Raw genomic sequence first — 4,619 nt, 5'->3', positions numbered from 1 at the left:
ACATGACCGTGTTACTCATTGTTCTATCCTCTCTTACACCACTGAGAAAATGTGGCCTGCCAGAATAATGAGGTGATGGATGAGCAGCTCTTTTAAGGGCATAGAACACCATATTCATTCTTAATCATAATTCTTATATGATGTTGTATCCCCAGTAAGTGAACTATATAGGTCCAGGAAGCAAGGAATGGTTGTAGGAAATGACCTGCTTCTCATCACTCCCAGTGACCCACTTGTGGAATTTGTCTTTCTTACTCCTACAACTCTGGGCTCTGCAAGTTTAGAGGTTATGGTTCTCAGAGAGAGAATCCTTCCATCAGGGGATACAGCAAGAGTCCCATTAAAATTCTAATCTATGGCTGGTCAGGCAGTTTGAATGAGACGAGGATGGAACCGAAGCCAGGCACAGGCAGTGGATGAAGATGGCAGTGAACATATACTCAATGTCTGTCACCAGTGATAACCTAAGTCAACATGACATGCTGGCCTGGATCAATGAGTCTCTGCAGCTGAATCTGACAAAGATCGAACAGTTGTGCTCAGGGGCCGACTATTGTCAGTTAATGGACATGCTGTTCCCTGGCTCCATTGCCTTGAAGAAAGTGAAATTCTAGGCTAAACTAGAGCATGAATACATCCAGAATTTTAAAATAGTACAAGCAGATTTTAAGAGAATTGGTGTTGACAAGATAATTCCTGTGGACAAATTAGTAAAAGGAAACTTTCAGGACAATTTTTAATTTGTTCAGTGGCTTCAAGAAGTTTTTTGATGCAAACTATGATGGAAAGGACTATGACCCTGTATTTGCCAGACCCTGTAGCTGCCAGGTCAAGAAACTGCAGTGGCTGACCTCCCTTGTTGCTCCAGCTCTGAACAAACTGAAGAAACCTCCCAGCTCTAGCAGTGCAGTTGTTAGTCTTCTTTACCTCAGCAGAAAAAAAAAAAGACCTCATGGGGGGGGGGACTCCTTTCCAGCACAAAAGATGGTGGCTAAAATTGCTCACAGAGACCCATTGCAACACACAGAACTATTACAACCCCTAAGGCTGTCCTGGGTGTGGTGCAAAAGAATCCTGATGTGGGCAACGGGGATGATGAAGCAGCTGAATTGATGCAGCAGGTTAATGTATTGAAACTTACTGTCAAAGACTTGGAGAAAGAGAGAGATTTCTACTTTGGAAAGCTAAGAAACATTGAATTGATTTGCCAGGAGAACAAAGGGGAAAACAACCCTGTATTGCAGATGATCGTGGACATTCTCTATGCCACAGATGAAGGCTTTGTGATACCTGATGAAGGGGGCCCACAGGAGGAATGAGAAGAGTATTAGCAGCCTGGACCAGCAGAGCAAAATCTGAATTCTTTGCTCCAAATCATATGCTTAAGTGTAAAATCCTCCCTTTTATTATTCTTAGAGGACTCACTGGTTTCCTTTCATAAGCAAACAGTACCTCTTCTTAAAGTATACTTTGCAGAAATTTCACCCCTTTACCAATGAGTTTGAGTTAGGAGCTTTTACCCTTAGTAGTAACATCTAGTTTGATCACCTGGGGAACAGAAAGGCTGACTGTGGGCCTCACTGTATGGATGCTGGTACCATGCACTGCTGGTAAAGGTCCTTTTATGTCATACACTGAGGTGGAGTCCTCAGTAGAGAAATGTAAAGACTGATTTGAATTTTAAGGTAGTGTGAAATCTTGGCAGAGAACGTTTTAATAAATAAATGCCTTAAGAATATTTAAAGTATACTTACATATTTCAAAATATAAAATGTAGCATGACAGGAGATTTTATGTGTTTGACATGGTGTCTGGGAAGGAAGGGCCAGACCTCTGGACCTTTGGAATCTGTTGTTCACAGGCCTTGCAGGGCTTCTTGAATCCTCAAAGACCTAGACCTTGGCTCAAAAGGGAAGTTTAAAAAGTTGCTCTGTAAAGCCATTTGGTGCCCTTGACCAGTTGTATCCCTGCTCTAAGAAGCAAGAGGCTTTGTTGCCTGAATGAATAGAAGGCGCGTTTCAGCCCTGAGATGTTTGAGTTGAAGAGCTTGAATTTCATTGAATATTCCTCTGATGATTTTTCCAGTTATCCCAGAAATTTCTATGTATTGTGTTTTTTGGGAAATAAGGTGTGTCCAGTTTTTAAATCTAACAACTACTTTTGGGGACTTGCCCACATCTCTGGGTTTTGAATGGGGTCATGTCCCATTTTACTGTCTTTTAAGTTTACATTGAACATGCTTCTTTTCTCTGCTCCCCTTGCCCACTGGGGACTCCTCTTTGTCTCCTTAAAGTTTGCTGCTTAGAGTGTAAATTCAGCAGGCAGGTGGTCATGCTGCAAGTTCTTTCTGGACCTCTGGCAAAGGGAGTGACCAGTGAAGGCCATCGCTACCTTGGGATCTGCAAGGCTGGGTGTTCTCTGTACCTGATGTCCACCGCCCTCCACTGTTATCAGAATACTTTGCCAGTAAACTAATCTCTTTGGAGATAAAATTCGTTAGTGTGTTAGTAAATGTTAATTTTCTTTTGCATAAGATAAAGTACTGTGTCTGAATTAATTATTAATATTTAAAATAGTTCATTCATTAATTTTTCCTCATTTGCTTTGCCCCTAGCCTATTCAGTTCCTTTGTTTGGCAGAGTTCTGCAAAATGTGTGTCACCCACTACTGAGATTGTTCAGTCCCTAATGCATTTGTATTGATTTGTTCCTGATGGTGGCTTGTCCTAAAATGTGTGTAGAAAGCAGATATTTTTTGATAAAATTGTTGTGTAGTGCATGCTCTGTGTGCAATTCAGAGGAAAACCCAGATTCAGTGATTAACAATGCCCCAAAATGCAAGTAACTAGCCATTGTTCAAATAACAGAGAGGCTATTTCTCTTTTGTGGCCTTTTAGACTTTGGTTGCCCTAAAATTCATTTTATTGGGAACCCATTTTCCACCTGGTCTTTCTTGACAGTTTTTTTTTCTACTTTAAACAGTTTCTAAATAAAATTCTGTATTTCAAGAGAAAAAAATTCTAATCTATGGCTAAATGTCCAGTTACTTTGGTAATCTGGTTCTAAGAAGCTAGAACGCAGGGAAAGGAGGCACCATTCTGGTATGGATAATTGACCATCATCATCAGGAGAAGATAGGATTGCTGTTATACAATGAACACACTCAGATGATCCACTGGGTGTCTTTTGGTATACCCATGCCTGATTTTGACCACACACAGGCAAATGCAGTAACTAGTCTGAGAAAGGTTTGGTGAACAGGGGCTTTAATCTTGGGGCTTAGACTGGCAGAGGTGTTAGCTGATGGGGAGAGGAATCTAGATTTGGTAGCAGAGGAAGGAGCTGATAAATATCTTTTGAGGCCCTGAGAACAATTGCATTGGTAGAGAGGTTGTAGTTTATCCCTCTAACTTTCCACTTTCAAGTTCTCCCAGGAAAAGAGACCAACCAGAATCCTGGAGAAAGTGTTTCCAAATGAAGTGAACTAATTTACTACCAATAGAGCTTGGTAGTACAAGGGGTAAACCCATGAATGTTCTGGTGTTCTGTTTAGATGATGTACATCAGTATTGTGGCCCTCATTCCCCAGCTTTTGGTAGGGTTATCTGTGGAGAGCATATAGCTGAGGCTTTCCCAGTAACTGCCTTCAGTAGAAGGGCATTTTGCCCAAGGTTATGTCCTCAGGAGCAACCTATATCCAATCATTGGACAATGTGTGAGAAAAAAGTCCTGGTTCCCTTGTCTCAATTCAGAATAACTCTGAAGACCATATTAGCTTCAGAGTTCCCTCTGGGATTGGCTGAGACCAATTTTTGCTAAATTTAACTTTCTCCACCATTCAATACTGTTTCCTTTATCCACTAATAAATACATATCCTATGGACTTCATGTATGCAATCTTCATTTCAGAGTCTGCTTCCCAAAGAATCTGATCTGAATAGCACTTTTCTTTGTTTTTAGATACCCATATGCTATAAAACCAACTCTCAGTCTTCAGTTAATATAATTGAGTGCACAGTTTAATATAAGATCTATATGGAACTGTCATGCATGACTATTGTTTGTGCCATTCAGATTCTATTAAGCTTTCTTCTGGCAACTGTATTTTGGTTTTCCTGTGGGGATATACTTTGTTTTCCTTTTCATTTTGTATGTTTTGCATGACATTGACTCATGTCTAGGTTAAGGGATTGACTTGAGATTTATATCTAATGATTCACTTTTTCTCTAAGTATCACTTTTCTCTGGCCAAAGTTCAGGAATAGGTATATCACTCAATAAGAGCGAATGAGGCAAAACAAAACAAATAAGAGCTGCTAAGGAAAAGGTATATGCACTTTACCTAATGTACTTGAGCTTAGAAGCTTGTGCTCTGGAACTACTGGTAATTATTTTCCTCCCTGAGATTGAAGCCAACACTGAGGAGAGCAGAACCAGTAGAAGAAAAGGGTCTGGGTCCTTTCATTATTTGAGCCCTGGATCAAGACATACCTGACAAAAAAAGACATACCTGACACACACGTATTCTTGGAATTTATGTTATGTGATTCCAATGCTTGCTTATTATTTATTATTATTTATTTATTTATTTATTTATTTAATTTATTATCCTTTTTAGAA

At 39.9% G+C, this 4,619-nt stretch overlaps 1 pseudogene; it reads left to right on the top strand.

Moving 5' to 3' along the window:
- Window positions 1-422: 422 nt before the first annotated feature.
- LOC129509787 (microtubule-associated protein RP/EB family member 1-like) lies at window positions 423-1,331 on the top strand (annotated as a pseudogene).
- The last annotated feature ends 3,288 nt before the right edge of the window (window positions 1,332-4,619 follow it).

This window comes from Nyctereutes procyonoides, unplaced genomic scaffold (assembly GCF_905146905.1).
Source record: "Nyctereutes procyonoides isolate TBG_1078 unplaced genomic scaffold, NYPRO_anot_genome, whole genome shotgun sequence".
Taxonomy (NCBI): Eukaryota; Metazoa; Chordata; class Mammalia; order Carnivora; family Canidae; genus Nyctereutes; species Nyctereutes procyonoides.
Note: the sequence above shows the minus strand (reverse complement) of the source record. Positions and strands in the feature narration are given on the sequence as shown.